The sequence below is a fragment of the Camelus dromedarius genome, unplaced genomic scaffold, assembly GCF_036321535.1.
Source record: "Camelus dromedarius isolate mCamDro1 unplaced genomic scaffold, mCamDro1.pat HAP1_SCAFFOLD_20, whole genome shotgun sequence".
Classification (NCBI taxonomy): domain Eukaryota; kingdom Metazoa; phylum Chordata; class Mammalia; order Artiodactyla; family Camelidae; genus Camelus; species Camelus dromedarius.
The window spans coordinates 72,005-91,485 of NW_026989806.1; the positions used below are offsets into that span (position 1 = coordinate 72,005).

At 38.2% G+C, this 19,481-nt stretch overlaps 1 pseudogene; it reads left to right on the top strand.

Moving 5' to 3' along the window:
• The first annotated feature begins 225 nt into the window (after nt 1–225).
• On the top strand, nt 226–3,869 carry LOC135320806 (diphosphoinositol polyphosphate phosphohydrolase 2-like; annotated as a pseudogene).
• The last annotated feature ends 15,612 nt before the right edge of the window (nt 3,870–19,481 follow it).

Below are 19,481 nucleotides of genomic sequence, written 5' to 3' on the forward strand. Positions count from 1 at the left end.
GGGCGGAGGCCGCGCTCCCTCCAGGGCGCCCGGGCTGCAGGGACCGGCGCTCGCTCCTCGCCCCGCGTCGGAGCGGCCGCCGGCTCTGGGACTGACCGGCCGCGTCGCCCTGGGCCCCGACTTGCCCTCGCCCCCGCGCCCCGGCGGGGTGGCGGCCTCCGCAGGGGCCGCGGCAGCGAGAGCCCGCCTCTGGGATGAGGTCCAAGCCCCCCTAGGCCGCGGACCTAGGACCGCGAGGGCTTCAAGAAGCGGGCGGCGTCCCTGTGCTTCCGGAGCGAGCAGGAGGACGAGGTGCTGCAGGTGGGCAGGCATCGGTCCCGGACCAGTGGACTGGCCCAGGAGGAGGACTGGAGCCCCAGGAGGAGCCTGCCGGTGCTGCCGTGAGGGAGGCTTACCAAGAGGCTGGATTCAAAGGAAAGTCAGGCAGACTCCTGGGCATATATGAGAACCAAGACAGAAAGCACAGGACATATGTCTATGTCCTTACTGTCACTGAAATATTAGAAGACTGGGAAGATTCTATTAATACAGGAAGGGAGATAGAGTGGTTCAAAGTAAAGGATGCCATCAAGTTCTCCAGTGTCATAAGCCTGTACATGCAGAGTATCTGGAAAAATTAAAGCTGGGTTGCTCGACAACCAGTGGAAATTCCACAGTCCCTTCCCTTCCAGAGAGTAACACCTTGTTTGTAGCTGCTGCACAGCGAACCTCTGGGCTGCCATCCAGCATAAGATAGACAGGGTTGGAAGGACCTCTTCCACCATGTGCAATCTCATGGGCAGAGGCTTCTTTATTTTCCTTGACAAATATCTGAAGGACGCTTACAAACTGAATTTGCCATGCGGGATTTTTTTTAACAATCTGCTTGATTTTTAGGTGCTTTCAAATCTTCTTTAAAAAGAAAAAAGATAGTGTAAAATATTTTAATAAGCCAAAGCCATGTGGATTTTTTTTTTTTTAGATGCCTTAAATGTGCTCTTCCACCCAGCCCACCCACCTTGTTATTTTGGTTGGCATTTTCACTTTTTCCCCAGTATTTTTTTATCCATTTGATGTCAGTCTGTGGTTTTTGTCAGATCAACATACTTGTGGGTATATTATCCCGGTGAATTGTCTTCTCATTCACAATATTAACATATTCAATGAATCCATTTGTCAACTCGTTTATCTCAATTTTCACAACTGGTACTATGTCACTAGCTACCTGATATGGCCAATTCCCCTGTAACTCAATAGTCCTTTAATACAGAGTTTAACTCTATGTAGCTGGTGAGTTTTAGGCAGTTACTGTAAGCAAAATGCATGTAGTAGATATCTTATCATGGAACCTGTATTCATGGAATTGAATTAGGGTGCTCAGTTGCCAATTCCCTTTATTCATAATCTCTCTTTACACAGAACACACAAGAACCATATTTCCCTCAATGTAAATTGCTACTTTTAAATATATATTTTCAGTTTAAATTTAGTGACATCTCTTCAGTTAAACTTGCTGGTTACCAGTAAACACCTTAAATAGCAGTCAGTGGTGACTGCATCAGAATTGAGTAAAATGGCCTTCTTGTTCACCTGTTACAGACCTAGTTTTTTAGGGTGCCTCAGAATGTCTCATCTTTTATAGGTGGTCAGCAGGTAGGTACTATTTATCATGTAACTAATTACTGGGACACTGGAATGTACCTAAGAATTATTTTGTCTTATTTTTATATTCACATAAATCCAAGAATCCCATCTAAAACACATAAATACCTAATCTGAAATGCCTGTACTTCCTCAACCAAGTCAGAGATGAGATGGGGCAAGTAAAAGATGGTTCTCTATGTAGATATTAGCTTTTTGTAAAGATCATAACTGTTGAGTATAAAGTAGGAATAAGCATAGTTAGACATTTGTTGTACAAATTGTTAACCTTTAAAAATATAATTGCTGCTGAAAATAGTGCTGTTATAAGGAAAATCAGTGCCACCATTTTAAAACTGGGCTCTTGTGCCATAAAAGCAGCTGAGCTAAATACGAGTATTAGTTCACAAATTAAGGCTTCCAAAGGAATAAGACAGAAAAACTTTAATCCACTGACATTTCATTCTAAGTTATGTAGTGTGATCAGACATGATCTTCCAGAATTTTTATATTTTTCTTTGTACAGAGGTTATGTTTTCTGGGTGTTTTTTTTTTTTTAAAGGAAATACTTAAAAATCCCACAGATTGACACTTGTTATCAATCTTCAGTGGACTAAGTTTTTCCTCAGTAATCTCTGAAGTTTCTTTAAATTATATACTTAACACAGAAGATAAATTGATTGTTTTTGTACATAACACTGTGTCCACCTGAAATGTCACAAGTACTGGGGGGCCTGGGTATGTTGTACATTGATATTCTTAAAGGTAATAATGCATGAATTTCTTTTATAAACTCTTGGACTATGTATTTGATGTGTAAAATATGTACAGTATTAATGTCAACCATTTCTTAAAGGTGAGCCTATAAATATTGTTGTATCATTTTCTTTGGTCAGTAACATTTGGACCAAGTAGTGCCACTTGGGTCAGGATTTTCTTCAGTGCCATTTAGCAAAACATCTGTCTTTGGTCTATGCAACTAGGAAAATTTTGTATAATGCATCAGAATACTTCAGAGTTGTCACACTTTAAATTTCACATGAGGGGTTCTTCACTATTCTTGAACTCAGCCCACTGAAGCTAGAGGAAAGGCCCTGAGGATATTTATTTCTGTTAAGAGAAAAAAGCCTACATTTGCAGGCTCAACAATTGAATCTACTACAGATAAAAAATAGTGTCTACTCTCTCAGTCCCTCAAAGTTTACAGAGTGTTGGGACTTTCATTTGTGCTGCTTTCTGTTGGGTAGTTGGATAAAACTGGGCAGCTAAAATTTTCAGTCCCAAGTGCCTACTAAATTAAAAAAAAAAGTTTGTAAATTGACTTGCAGACACAAAGTAGCAAGTATCCTACATGTTTGATTTTGAGTTTTCTTAATTTCTTCCTTTTTTTTTTTTTTTTTTGTAAACAGGTGAAATTTTCCAACTAGGCACATGCCATTCAATTTTCTGTCTATCCCATAGTTGTATAAAGTAGCAAAACTGAAGGGGGGAATGATTGTTGTATACACTTTAAAATTGCTTTTTATGGTCTCATTTGAGATAACTGGTGTAAGAATCTTGATGTTTTATATATTTGGAAATATCAAATTAAAAAATTGAAATTAAAAAAAAAAATCCTCACACAGTCTGTCAGTGCAAGTTCCAGTCTATCAGTGCAAGTTCCAGACTCCATCCTCTGTGCAAGATCAAACTTAATTATGCATGGATTTAGCATTAAACTGCCAAGAGAACATGAAAGACTATCAAGAGACAAAGGCAAAAAGGTTCTTCAATTCATGACTTTACTCAAGTTCACCAAGAATTTGAGGGCAATATTTCTACTCAAAAGAAAAAAATCACCACCCTAAAGAAAAAGTGCTAATTTAGTGAGAATGAAACTACCATGCTCAAAAATTTAAATGATAACAAAATCAATCTCATCTTTCCCAAAAGGTAGATACAAGTACTCTGACCCCAAATCATAGTAGACCTGTGTTTTCTTGCCCCTTAGAAATAACAACAAAGTGCATACATTCTGTTAACTGTTATGTGGAAGCACCTAAACCCATGAAAGTGAATAAGGGTATATAGAACTTATACCCAAAATCTTTTGTTGACACCTATGAAAAGCAAGCTGTGGACCAAAGAGCCCTTGTGAACATGATGGAGAACCAAGTCTAGGAAAGCAGCTGTAATGAGTATCTCCAAATACTTATGGAGTATACATATGACTTATCATAAAATGAAGACTTCAGTCACCAGCACCTATCTCCAACACACTTCAGCTTACACAGGACCCTGACTCAGGTGTACACAAAAAACACAAGAAATGTGCAGAAGACACTAAGATAGAAGGGAAAATAAATATATCAGGTAACAGGACCAACACCTAAACAGTGCAAGTGGTTACATACACATGGCATCTCCATGCACTGGAACAGCATGAGGCCATGAAAAATGATAAAGAAGTTCTTCTTGTATGAATCCAGAAGGTTCACTAAATTGCAGTGTTATGAGAAAAAAAACAGGATACAGTGTATGCAGTATGCCACCATCTGGGTAACAACGCATCTGTGTATGTCTGCTGGTATCTGTAAAGTTACCTCAGAAGGAAGCACAGTAACCAGAAGCACTGTTGCCAACTAAGAGGGGAAGTGGGTGGGAGAAAGTTAATTTCACTGTAACTTCTTTTTATATCACTCAACTTGTATGTCACATGAATGTATTACCCATTCAAAGTTAATTAAATTTGGACTTCTGCTTCTGGAAAGATGGATAAACATACTTTTCCCTGCTCTTCCCACTAAGCATGGCTAGACTCCCTAGGCTTTATATTTGAAAGAAACAAAAACATGCTGAGAGGTGAAGAGAATGTGGCAGACTGGCCAGGGATCAGGACCTGAGGAACTACACAGTGGTGACTTCCTGAGTTTTCTTTTTGTCTCATGCATCCCACACTAGGTGCCAGGGAAGCCAACAACCCAGAAACACCAATGGGAGCAAATAAAAAATGTCCCCAGAAAGCCTGCTCTCTCCAGCCAAAGGAGATGAAGGGACAGTGGAAACACAGAAAACTTACACAGTTACTGCCTGTCTCCAGCCAAACATTACAGGAAGACAAGCCCCCACCTGCAATGTAGACACCACATGCGGAACGAGGACCTCCATCCCCCTCACTGCCTCCATGTTTGGGTTGTGACAGGAGGCCCAGTGGAACATCAGGAATTCCACCAATGACAGTAGGGCACCCCTTGCCATCCCAGAAAGAAGGTACCTGCAGAGGCCTTGGGGGGAAGCCCGAACTCTGGTCCACAATCAGCAGTAACATGGAGCCCCTCCCCAGATGAGTGTCAGCAAAGGCCAAGATTAAAATCTGAGCTTCAAATCCTAACTGGCATTATCCCCTTCTCCCTGCTGGAGCATTAACAGAAATGACTTACTAAAACATAATATTTAAATAAGATCTGGAACCTCATAATATAATACCCAAAATGTCCAGCACTGAATAACAAAAATTCTCTCAACATAGCAAGAACCAGGAACATCTCAAGTGAAAGGAGAAAAGATAATCAATAGATAAGAACACTGGCATGACACAGGTATCAGTTACCAAACAAGACTTTAAAAGCCATCACAGAATGCTTCAGTGAGCAACTACAAACACACCTGAAACAAATGAAAGACAAACAAACAAACAAAAAAGTCAGCAAAGAAACACAAAATCACAGCAAAGGTAAAAGGCCACATGGAAATTTAGAACCAAATAACCTAATACCTGAAATAAAAATCTCAATACATGGACTCAACTGCAGAAAAGAACAGATGAATCACTGAACTTGAAGACACGACAATAGAAATTACCCAAACTGAAAAACAAAGAGAAAATAGACTGAAAAATGAACAGGGCCTCAGGGACAGATGGGCGCAATATCAATGAATATGACATTTATGCATTCTGAGTCCCAGAGAGGATAAAGCAGTAGGGCTAGAAAAGTATTCAAAGATATAATGGCTAAAATTTTGCCATATTTGTTATGAATGAATGAATGAATAAATAAATAAATAAATATAAATAAATAAACAAACCTAAATATTTAAGACTGAACAAATTCCAAACAGGATCTTAACCCAAAGAAATCCACTCTGACATATTATAGCTAAACACCTAAAAACTAAAGACCAAAGAAAAAATTCTGAATGCCTCCAGCAAATTTCTCATGAGAAATCAGGGAGCCCAAAAGGAAGTTACATATTTTTCAAGTGTTGAGAAAACTGCCCACTCAGAATTCTGTATTCTGCAAAAATAACCTTCAAAAATGAAGAGCAAATCAACTAACTATTATCTATAAAATAGATAAACAACAAGGTCCTCCTGTACAGCATGGGAATTCAGTACCTCATAATGGCCTATATATATAAAGTTGAATCACTCTGTGGTACACCAGAAAGTAACAACATTGTAGATGGACTGTACTTCAACAAAAGAAAATGTTTTTACTTTAAGTATGTATTTTTAACTGAAGTATAGTCAGCTTACAATGTTGTGTCAATTAAAAAAACACTTTTTAAATAGCAAAATAAGGCATTCTCAGATGAACAAAACTAACAGAATTTGTCAACCAACATATCTACTCTAAAAGAATGAACAAAACAAAGAGAAAATGAAAAAAGAAGGAATCCTGGAACATCAGGAAGGAAGGAAGAACAATAAAAATAGTACAAATATGGACAATTACACTTTCTTACTCCTTTGTGTTTGCTAAATTTTGTTTGGTAGTTGAAGCAAAAATTATAATGCTGATGCACTTCTCAGTGTGTGAAGAGGAAACATACAAGACTATCATAACAAACTGGTAAGTGTTGACACCAGCAGACTAAGAAAAGTTATGTGTATATGATGTAATGGTTACAGTAACCACTTAAAAAGATACACAAATAGCTGTAGCACAGGGAACTATATTCAATATCTTGTAGTAGCCTATAATGAAAAGGATATGAAAATGAATAAATCTGTATGACTGAACTACTATGCTGTTCACCAGAAACTGACACAACATTGTAATCTGACTCAACTTCAATTTAAAAAAAAATGATACACAAAGAGAAGCACTCAAAAACACCACAGATAAGTCAAAATTAAGTTCTAAAACATTTTCAGGTAATCCACAAGAAGTTACGTAAAGCAAAACAGAGAAGTGAAAAGCAGAACAAACAGAAAAAGGACCAATCAATAACCACAATAAATCTAAGTGGTCTAAACACACCAGTTAAATAACAGTCAATTTAAAAAAAATGACTGAGCTCTATGTTGTCTATAAGAAACACTTCAATTTAACAGTATAGAAACATACTTGTTTTACTACACTTCAGTTTATTGAGTTTTACAAATTGAAGGTTTGTGGCAATTCAGAATCAAGCAAGTCTATCAGCATCACTTTTCCAACAGCATTTGCTCACTTTGTGTCTCTGGGTCACCATTTGGTAATTCTCACACCACTTCAAACTGCTTTATTATTATTAATTTGTTTATGGAGATCTGTGATCAGAGATCTTTGATGTAACTACCACGACTCACTGAAGGCTCAGGTGATGGTTAGCATTTTTTAGCAATAAAATATTTTTAAACTAAGGTACATACATTGTTGTTTTAGACATAATGCTATTGCACACTTAACAGACTACAGCACAGTATACACATAACTTTTAAATGGACTGGGAAACCAAAATTTCATATGACTGGCTTTCTTGTGATATTTGCTTTATTACAGTGGTCTGGAACCAAAACCACCACATCTCCAAGGTATGCCTATATGTAGGTTAAAACTAGACAGATGAAAAAAGGTATTCCACATAAACATTAATCAAAGAAAGTATGAGTGGACACATTGCTATCAGAAAAAGTAAAATTTATAGCAAAGAAAATTACCACTAACAGAGAGGGATACTAAATAATGATCAAAAGTCAATCCATCAAGAAGACATAGCAATTCTAAATGTTCATGTACCAAAGAAGAGTGCTGCACGATACATGAAGCAAAAACCGAAAGGAGAAGTAGAAGAGTGCACAGTTACAGCTGCAGACTTCAATCCCTTCTCTCAGCAACTGATGGCACAAGTAGAGGGGAATTCAGCAAGGATACAGGACTCAACAATACTCTCAACCTGCAGGGTCTAACCAACACGAAGAGAGTACTCCACCCAGCAGGAGCAGAACGCACATTGTTTTCAAGTGCACAGGGGACCAAAGTAAACTTAATACTGATCATAATACAAACCTCAAAACTTTAAAAGAACTGAAACCATACAGACAATGCTTTCTGACTACAATGGAATTAACCCAGAAATCAGCAAGAGATGGGTAACGAGAAAATACCCCCAAACACTTGGAAACTAAACAACATGGTTCTAAATAATCTATGGATCAAAGAGGAAGGCTCAGGGAAACTAAAAACTATATGAACAGGATGAAAATAGAAAATACAAAATATTAAAATGCGTGGAACATAACTAAAGCAGTGCCAAAAGGAAAAATTTTAGAAAAGAGAAAAAGTCTCAAATCAATAATCTATGTTCTCACCTTAATAACCTAGAAGAAGATAAAAGTAAACTCAAAGCAAGCAAATGAAAGGAAATAAAAAGAGGAAATTAATGAAATGCAAAACAAAAAATAGAGAAAAATCAATGAATCAAGAAGACAATTCATCAAAAGTTAAAACTTTTACTCAGCAAATGACCCTGGGAAGAAGGTGAAAAGGCAAGCTATGTGATAGGAGAAATTACACACATCTGACAAAGGACTCATATCTAGTATATACCAAGAATCCTCAAAATAACAAAATTAGAGAGATGGAAACAGATGAGTGGTTGTCAGAGGTCAGGAATGGTGGAGGGGAGGGGGAGTGTGTAATTATAAAGAAATAGCGTAGGAAAGATCTTTGCGATTATGAGACAGTTCTGTATCTTGACTGTAGTGGTGATTACAGAAATCCACACACGGGATGAAATAACGGAGAACTGCACTTACATTGTACCAATGTCAAACCTCTGGTTATGATGTTGTACTATAGTTGTGTAAGATGTAACCTTTGGAGGAAACAGAAAGAAGAGTAAATAGAACTTTCTAAACTCCCTTTACAACTCCCTGTGGCTCTAAAATTGTTTCAAAATAAAATATTTTAAAGACAAAAAATAGTTTTAAATGATTTAAACAAATTAAAAATAAAAACACCTCAGTTAGTTGTAATGATGAATCAAAACTAATGAGATTAAACTCAATAAATAACAATGTAAACATTTTGAAGATTTTTTTTTAAAAAATAGAATGTTTGTAACCAGAAAAGACATACTATTCTCCAAGTGCTAAAAAGTCATCTGAGGGCAATCTAAAGAAGATTATTAGGGACCATATATCTAAGGAAGATTTCATCTAAAGATTTAGATATAAATTCTGGATCTTAAGAACACCTGCTACAGCAGTTGACAATAGTAATTTTTAAAATAAAAATATCCAATATGTTTCCCAAAAGAATGTCATATATTTTACTAAACCTTTACAGAATTAATAATTCTTATCTTATATAAACTGTTTCAAAGAATAGAAAAAGAAAGCTAAAAAATTAATTTTACAAAGCCAGTAAAATTCTGATATACAAACTGGATTAAACTAGTACAAGAAAGGAAAATTATCTCACTTTTGAATATTGATACAAAAATGCCAAATATATGCAAATACAATTTAGCATGTACTTGATATTTCATAACCAATTAAGGTTTACCTCAAGAATGAAATAAAAGACTGTTCAATATTTGAAAATGTATCAATGTAATTCACCATGTTAGGAGCTTAATTATAAAAGCTATATAATCATCTTTGCAGATATACAAAAAGCCTTAAATGTCAACATCTATTCATAATAAATTTTTTTTAAAAAACCTCTTGGTAAACTAGGAATGCAAAGGCACTGTATTAACCTGAAAAAGCATTTCTACAAAAACCTATAGTAATCACCAGTTAAACACTAAAATCATTATTTTTTAAGTCAGAAATACAAAAGGGCCTGCTACTCCCAAGTTCTAGCAAGTGCCGCCAGGCAAAAAAAAAAAAAAAGTATTGGCATGAAAAGAGACACGATAACCATTATCTGCAGTACATCTTGGATGATTTTAATAGATATTTTTCAAAAAAAATTTACAGAGAGCACATAAAAAATAAGTACAGTAAAAATTGTCCAGCCTCATTAGTCATTAGGGAAATGAAAATAAAAATCACTATAAGATACAACTTCACACCTGCTAGGATGGCTAAAATGAAAAAAAAAAGGACAATAACAACTTTTGGAAGGATGTGGAAAAGTTGGAACCTTCAGCTTTGCTGGTGTGAGTATTAAATGGTGTACCCACTCTAAATAACAGTTTGACAGTTCCTCAAAATTTAAACAAAGAGGTATTCTGTGTGTAACAATTGCATTCCTAGGCATATATCCAAAAGAATAAAAACATATGTCTACACACACACTATACACGAATGTTTATAGTAACCAAAAGTGAAAACAACTCAAAAAGCTATCAGTTGATGAATGGGCAAAAGCAAAATTGAATACCTATATACAATAGAATTTTTTTTTACCAATTAAAAGGAATAGAGTACTGATATATACTACAATATAAATGAATCTTGAAAACATTATGATAATGAAAACAGCCTCCAATTGTAGGGGTCAGTTTATATGAAAACGTCCAGAATGGCCTAATCTATTGAGACAGAAAATATGTTAGTCTTACCAGGAGCTGAGGGGGTGGGGTGCTAGAAATAACCACTAATAGCTATAGAATCCTATTATTCTAAAGTTTAATAGCTTTCATGACTGAATAATGTTGGGAATATACTAGGAACCACTAAATTGCACATTTATGGGGGTTAATTTTATCATATGAGAATTATATTTCAATAAAGTTGTTATTAAAAATAAGTTATGCATGGAGTACATAAAAATGAAAAATTAAGTTTATTAAAATAAAGCCATATATCACTTTGGCTAATGGAATCTTTATGAATTTTAAAAAATTAGAAATCTAGAAAGAATGATCAATATGTTTCTCTAAAGAAGAAACACTGAATTACAAAACACTGTAAGCTTGAAATATAATAACCCAAACTATGTATGCAAAATGAAAAAACAGATCATCAGTGCATTTGAATCCTACTTACATAGCAGCTATTATATGCCAGATACTTAATCTAAGTAATCCATACATATTGACATATTTGATCTTATAACAAACCAATGACAAGAGACTACTACAATCCTCCCATTTTAGAGCGGGGGATATTGAGAGGTCAAGTCATCTTCTTAGTTTCACTTGGCCCCTAGTTAGCAGAGCTAGGCTCAGACACCACTAAATTTCCTCCAGAGGCCGGGCTTTTATGCCCCTACACACACTGCTGACCTTGTCAATCATGAACTGAAATAGGAATAAAGACAGGAAAGGAGAACAAAGAAGCAAGCAGAGAGAAAAATGCCCAAATCAAAGGAGGTCAAATATCCTGATAGGGCTGAAGACGAGAGGCTAGAAATACAGTGGAAATGCATGGGTAAAGGGAAGAAAAGTTGACAGATCTCCTGAGGTCAGGAAACAACAACCTGTAAGCTAGAGTCAAAAGTGGTGTCTTCACTGTCTCAGCAGCAGAGAATGAGGACGACCAGGAGGGGATGATGCACCTGTCTTCTTAAGCTGTGATTTGCACATTTTCAGAATCTCTTACTATAGGTGTTATTTAAAGGTTTTTGTTCATATATTTGTTAATGATTAGGATGTACCCTCTAAGAATTCTTTATTATCTTTTCCAGTTTTTAAGTATTGAGTTTACTATTTTTCATGTTAGTTCTTCAATTTTACTTTTAATGTATTACTCATCTTTTAATTTTTGTGTAGAACATTTTTGATTGGGATTTTTTTCATTCTTTATGTCAACTTTATGATTAGAAAACCCTTTTTCATTCTAATTTAATACATTTCCCAATACATTTCACTCATTCCCTTATTGTTGTAACAATTCCATCAAACCCTTTAACATTTCCTTTCAAATTTTTTTTAAGGAAGTAAGTATCCATCTTTACTTCTTTTTCTAAACTGTAACTAATTGTGTCAGCATCATTTGTTTAAGAAAACTTTCCCTCATCTGTTATTTTTTATCCCTGTATCTTTAAAATATTGTAGTATTCAGGGACTTAGTAATATCCACAAAGCATGGCTCCAAAAATCTTCTCTATTGTGTTTCTGAATTTACCTGTATTCACAACATGTGCATTTCTGTTAAAAATGGCTTCCCTCCAACTGATAGACACAGATTGACGGCAATCAAGGAAAAAAATTATTATGCGGCTGTTGAATCTAGGTCTCGAATGATGAAAATATTCTCTCCATCAAGAAAGTCAAAGAGAGGGTGAAGAGGAGGAGGGGCTGAAGAGAAAGGGAAACATCCTGTGTGTTCTGGCTTCCGTATTATTTAGCTCAAGAAGAATACATTCTTAATAACTATCAAACAAAATAAAATTTCTCAATGTCATATTATAGAAGATTATGCATATCATGTTTCTGCAGCTCCCAGGGGGAGCTTTTGTGGACTTACAGGAAAAGCCTCATGACCTGGACAATGGGAGAAGATCTGGGGCTTAGACCCTAACAAAGACATCACCGTGTAACACTACTGTGTGATAACAACCCCAACACCACCGTAGGCTATCATGAAAAACAGGGTTCCTGGGTGAGCACTTAGGCAGTAGAACAGAGATTCCAAACAGAAAGGCCAGAGCCATCCCTCCAGTTAACACCAAGACAGGTAGTGGACACATGGCTGGGTATCATAAGGAAGAGGTCAAACTTCTGCAGATACCAATTCAGGATGATTCAAGTTAAAAATATTTTGAAAAATCTCACAAACCAAAAAGAATTCTCGATGACCTGAAGTGTAACAGTCAGATAACCAGTGTGTGTAAGATAGACAAGCACACAGGGATGCAAGTATGAGAAAGCTTTTTCACAAGCAGAACAGCTCAGGGGGACCACATCAGAACAAAGATGAGCCCCTTTGCTGGATGAGAATAACTGGAAACGATCATCCAAACACAAAGTATATCTGATATTTGTAATTACATTTGTATATTCTTTTATCCCAAACTGCATACATGTTTTTAAAGTCTATTTTCAAATAATCTTTTAAAAATAAGCCTTAAATCCTGAAATAAACAAGTTTTCCACCGTTTTCCTATATGGCTATCTAGAAAGCACAGCCCTTCGCTATCTGCTATAATCAAGATCCCTTCACCCAGTGAAGTGAAAATTATCCAAGAATATAACCTTGAGAATATTTATTAAAGTATCTTAATTTGCTATCTGTGTCATTCTGCAACAGGAAATCCCTTTAATTTAGATATTGTCTCAATCAGAATATTGTGTGATCACTTCTAACTTATATATCTTTCCATGTTTTTTCCTCTTTCTTCTAAGTGGAAGCAGAATCTTCCAGACTCAACTTTACAATCACCATTCCAGACAGCATTTCTGAATAAGTCATATTTTAATATTGCCTCCCCACTTTGAATAAAGCATGGATCTTTTCACTACACTTAAAGTAAAACTCGATAAATATTTATTGATCACTTAAATATGTCAGGCACTGTGATTAAGAATTTAAATAAATAAACTTCATCCTTTAAACTATCTTTTTAAAATGCACTACTATTAGCCCCATGCTATATACAAGAAAACTGAAATATACTGATGTTAAATTAAGTTTGGGGGTCATCGACCGCTATGGGCTGAATGTGTGCCCCACCCCACAGTTCATCCGTTGAAATCCTGGTGCCTGTGGGAGGTGATTAGGTTGTGAGGGTGAAGCCCCCAGGAATGGGTCAGTGCCCTTAGAAAAGAGACCCCACAGAGATCTCTCACCCATTCCATCATTTGAGAACACAGGAGAAGACTGGCTATGAGCCATAAGGTGAGGCCCTCACCCAGGACATTAACATGCTCATACCTTGATCTTGGACTTAGCCTCAGATCTGTGAGAAAGACATTTTTGTTGTTTATGTCACTAATGTGGTAGGATTTTGTCACAGCAGCCCAGCAGAATAAGACATACGTCAAAGCAATGGTCTAAGATTGGCATCCAACCAGTCAGACTCTAGAACTGACCTGCTTTTGTGATATTACAATTACTAACCCATCTTCCTCTTTCCCAATTCTCCACTACTTTAGCGAAACATCAAAATCATCTGTTGAGTTTTTCTTTAACACAGATACATCAGTTCTACTCTTTACCTCCATCCTGATTCAGCATTTCTGATCTTTTACTCTTTGATTTTCTCAGCATTCTCCCAATCTTAAACAGATGAAGTCAAATGTGTGATTGTGATGTTTAGTCACCAGGGAGAGCTACGGCCTTAGAACCGACACTTCTTATATTCAGGGACAAAATCTTGACTTATTCAGAACCCTTATTACGTCTCTATAGTCTTGCTGCTAATAGACACTCCATAAATATTTTCTCAGTGATTATAGGCCTCAACACTATTAAACAGTTGCCTCAGGGTGCTAATATCTGGAAAGTCAATAGGAAATACCTAAAATAATGTATTATACTGAGTTGATTGCTAATTTTATTTTCAAGACAGCACAGAAGGGAACTGGTGGGGGGAGAAGAAAATTTGTAGTACATTTCTAAAATTTTGAAAATTGTATGGCTAGTGCTAATTGACTGTAATATATTGTGTGAGAATAATAATCACAAGGTTTGACAACCTGTAGGTGATGAGCACTTTTCAGTCAGAATGTACAAGGCAGTGAACATCAGGTGTGATTACAGCGGACTCCAGCAGCTGAATTTCAGTCCTGTATTTAACCATAGGCGTTTGTTATGATGTAAAAGATAAATTCTGTCTGTTACAATGTGGTCAATTGTAAATTTAAGTTTATTTTCCCATTTCATATTAGGTTTGTACTCACGGTTCTAAATTACATGGTCTCCACATATTAGTACACTTTAAATGCAGTTTTCTATGTAACATACATTGCTTTCATATACAGTGACATTAAAGTCGTTTCCTTTCTAAGTTTGATTATGTCAGTATGCTTTTTATTTTGTAATATTGTGAAAACTATTTTCCTAGCTTTTAATGTGCACACAATATATGTTTATAAAATAGCAATAAAAGTAATTTAGGCAAGCTTCTAATTATTGAAGGTCACAGAATTACTATTATCTAAAAATTTATGTGATTTTCTAAAAATTATGGCAATTTCTTACTGGCCTATTTACTTAGAAATTTAATCTTTCATCAATAAATAGCACAGTGAAATATAAATTAAATATATAAATTGAATTTGATAGATACATTACTCTTAACAACTTTCTTTCCTAAAGTAAAAAATTTCATGTATCAATTCAAAGAAACACAGCAGAAAACGAAATGTACAGGAATTAAAATTCTTATTTCAAATTGGTAGCAAACAAAAAGTGAAGCAACTGCGTTATCTGGTAGAAAAGCTACCACCAGGCGGCGCAGCTGAGCCCCCAGCCAGGAGTGGCGGCGCGCTCCCGCTCGCGAGCGCCGCGCTGGGTGACTGGGAGCCGGACCTCTGCCCTCTGCGCCTGGGCTGGCCGCCGTGGGGCGCCAGCTACCGGCTGGGGTGGGGGCTGGTTTTCTCGCAGGCCATCGGGGAAGGCCGCTGGAGAGAGGGGAGGGAGGACAGGGGGTGGGAGCGGCGGGAGGGCAGCCGGAGAGCAGGGCGAGGAGGCGGTAAGGGGAGGGGAGGGGCCGCGCGAAGCTGGGCCCAGGCCGGGAGGGGTGCGGGGAGGGTTGGGACCGAGAGAGAAAGTAACTCCAGGACGAGACCGGAGCGTCTCGCGCCGCGGGCACAGGCGGCGTGGCTGCGCCCGAGACCGCTCCGCCGCTCCCGCTCCAACGTAAGCCCGGCGCGGGCGCCACCGTTCATCGATGCGCACCCCTGTCCCTAACGTGGCTGCGACGCCCAGAAAGTCGCCCAGCCGGGATTCGGACCTGGGCAGGGGCGGCGGGACACGCGGAGCGGGGACATCCAGCGTCAAGGCCTGGTGTGGAAGAGGGGACTGCCCACGTGGCCGGCCCTGGCCCCGGGTAGAACCTCTCCAGGCAGGTTGGGGGCTCAGGTCCTGGCACGCTGGCCTCAGTGCAGGGCTGGCGAGTATCCGGTGTCAAAGCCGGGCTCCCGGAGCTGGGGCTTTGGGCTGACTGGGCCCAGCTTGGTGTCCAAGTCAGAGAGAGAAAAGGTCTCCAGCGGGACAGATGTGCGTCCTCTGCCGCCCACCCGCGAGTCCGAATTGGAGCGGGAGGGGCTGGCGCGCTGCTGGTCGTGCCAAGCGCGCGGGATCTAGAGCCCCAGGGGGGCACCTGGGAGACGTGATCGCCCCTCGGGAACCCCGCTGCCCGCGGGCATCCCCGGATCTGGACCGCTCACTGCATACACTCGCATACAGCCCCCTCCCCTGGAGCTGGAGCGTGCTTCCCTCCCTCGTCCCCAACCCCTGACTGCAGAAAGATAAGTTTCAAATTTTCACTCCGTGTCTCATATGTGCCTGAAGGTATTTAACTGCACGAGTGAATAACAGCATTAGTTTCAATTTCTTTTTAATCCCTGCAACAATAAACTTTGAGAACAACAACAAAAGAAAACTAAAACCAAAAGTATGAAAATTCTATGTGACAATATTATTTGATGGTACATTTAATTAGTTAGATTAATTTTATTTCACTTAAGGAAACAATACTGTAAAAAATTTCTATTAACATGCATAATAAAAATACATAAAAATATCAGTCACTTTTACAGAACTATTATTCAGTGTTTTACATATGCGGAGTCAGACTTGCCATGAAGCTGATGGAATTTGTTTCCGAGCACCTCATTTGTACAAACCTTTCCAGGGACCTGGAAACAGTCCTAGAATGTGTTTATATGGTCAGTTATTTTTGTTACATTTAGAAATATATTTATAATTGTGATTTTTTTCTTATTGTAATTAATATTTTATTTTGTGACTGATAGTTATTTATAATTTGTCTTCTATTTCTTAAATAGAGCCGCTTCAAAATGAAGGGGCTTTAAAAGTTAAAGGGTCATATAGCCTTGAGCTGTATTAGTTAGCTATATGAATCGACTGCATTAATTTGTTTAATTAATATGACAATATGCTTTACACACAAAGAAACAGGACAGGAAAATTAAGGAACTTCTATATGAAGGCTGTTAAGTTAATGATATAATATTCAAAACAAGGCCTTCTGGCTCTTGAGTCCCTGTTCTGAAAGTCCACACTTATAGACATAGATATTAACACAGATGGAACTCCAGACTCTGTCATACATGTATGAGGTATAGCTCAATTTATGTAAAATTCCAAACAGGCAAAAATAAATGGCATGTTTTACAGATACATACATTTACAGTAAAAATACAAAGACTAGCAAAGAACTGGTTAACATAGGACTCATGGTAGGAGTTACCTCTAGAGAAAAAGGAGAATTTAGTGGGGAGGAGCCTCCAAGGGCTTCAAGTGTCTTTGCCATTGTATATTTTCAAATGATTATTAATTCTACAGTTATCAGAGTATTATTTTACTTTAAGTCATATGTAGCTTATAGATACCCTCATGTGTGCAATACGTATAAAAAATTCAATAAAAATTGTCACATATTTCAAAGTACATAGGTTCCCCTAAGTATACATAGAAAATCCCACATCTCTTTCTTATTGCTTTAAATAGACAGGAACTGTATTTTTTAATTTAATGGAATAAAAATAAAACATTAGATTTTAAGCTATATTTTGGCATATTTCAAAGGAGAACACATCTTTATTTTGGTTTCATCATGAAATATTAATAACATAATAACCAAAAATACCTGGAATCTTGGTAACCATGAATAATTAGTGATTTAATCACATGTATTACAGAGACCTGGTTCCATCTAAGGATAGACACATGGAAAGAGTGTCATACTTATCAAACCATAAGAAGAAGCTGGGAAATCTGCAAAATCACACTGCTGCTGAACCCATCAGAGTGCTGACTTTGAATGGTTACCATCAGGGTAAAATTTGAGGAACGCTGGCATGAGCCTCCAGACAGACAAGACACTGGCAATCCGTCACCTGTCCCAGAGCACTGAAAGTGTTAGGTAGTTAGATAAGTGGGGGCACCAGGCAGACATGTGGAGGAGAGAGAGGATGGTCTGTATGATGGTGGCATGCCTGCCTCCAGCATAAAGGGGCTTTACTTCTTCTAAGTGAGTGCCAGCAAGAAACCAGTTAGAACTAAAAGGCTGGAACTTCATGGTAGTGACAAGGACCTAACCGGACATGACACAGTGCTCATTGTAATATAATTAGCATTGAGGTTCTGGCCCCTCCATGGGTTTTTCTGTGTTCATCATGGATAAGGGCATTCACAAAAGGGGACAAACATGACTGAGCACTCCAGGGGCAAGAGCCATCAATCAATCAAAAGACCACCTCTAAGTGAGGGTACAAGAGGAAGGAGCAAAGACCATTGCTGTGTGCACTTGGATCAGCCTGCCTCCTGTTCTTGGAGGGGTACTTCACCTTTCCTAATAAAATCTTTCACTGCACAATGCTTTCATCTCCCATGTGAATTTTTATCTTTTGAGTAAGTCAAGAACTGGGGCCTTTTCCTTCCCCCTTTTAGGGTAACAGAAGGAGACAAGGTGGGGATGCAAACAGATACAAAAGTATCAACTAACTCCTTAATGAACTGCTCAAAGCTGAGCACTCCCAGTTGGGAGAGTATGGAGTCCTGGGATCACAGATGGTCGCAGCCCCTTCTCCATGGACCTCACTGTTTGCTTGTGAAAAAGCCTGGGGGCAGGAAAGAGTGGAGAAAGCCTCCCACAATTGGTGTGTTCCTGTTGCCCTGGGATGGCACTGCTGAGGGAGAAAACAATTCTTACCTGGATGCTTTCCCCAGTGGAATAATGTCTTAAGATGCTGAAAATAAAGGGCAGTAAATCCTGTCAATTTCAGGGGGTTGAAAACTCAGAGTTTGGTTAATGGAGACAGGCAGACATCCTCCTAGTTTCAGAAAATTAAAGATTTCTTTTTACCATGGAGGGCAGGGCAGGATCACCAAGGAAACTTGGCTCCAATGACTCAGAGACACGTGAGCTACCTAAGACTGATGCTAAATGAGGAAAATGTGGAAAGCCTCATTGTTCCTCACCACCTGGAGTAACCAGGACCAAGAAACAAGCCACAGCAGACCAACCCCCAGCAGAGGGATAAGAGCACACAGGGACCAAGATGCAGGGTCACAGGGAACATCTACAACTGAAGGTGGACCAAGCACATTCCAGAATAAAACTCAGATAGTCTATCAGTCTAGCTCCCGCCCTAACCACAAGGTGACACTGAAGGAACCTGAGGTTGGCCATGCATGGCAGGTAATTGAAACTACCAGCAAAACAGAAACACAGCTCAGTTCCTCAATGAAAGCCTAGCAGGAAAAGAGATGTGCCTATTTCCAGCCTTAAACATTATTTACTTAGGCTTCTGACCCCCTACATGGAATATGTATATTTCAACTAAAAGTTATGAGACCTATGAAATGGAAAGAAAAAAGAATCCACTGTTGAAAGATAAAACAAATAATAGAAGTGAAAATCAGACAGGGAATATAAAATCACTATGATTAATACATCACACGCTCCAGTGAAAAGACTTGAAGACATTCATGAATAGATGGGTCATTTCAGCAGAGAAATGGAAACAATAAGAAAATGTCAAAGAGCAGGCTAGGAATAAATTTAAACACATGCCCAGCAAAGGGA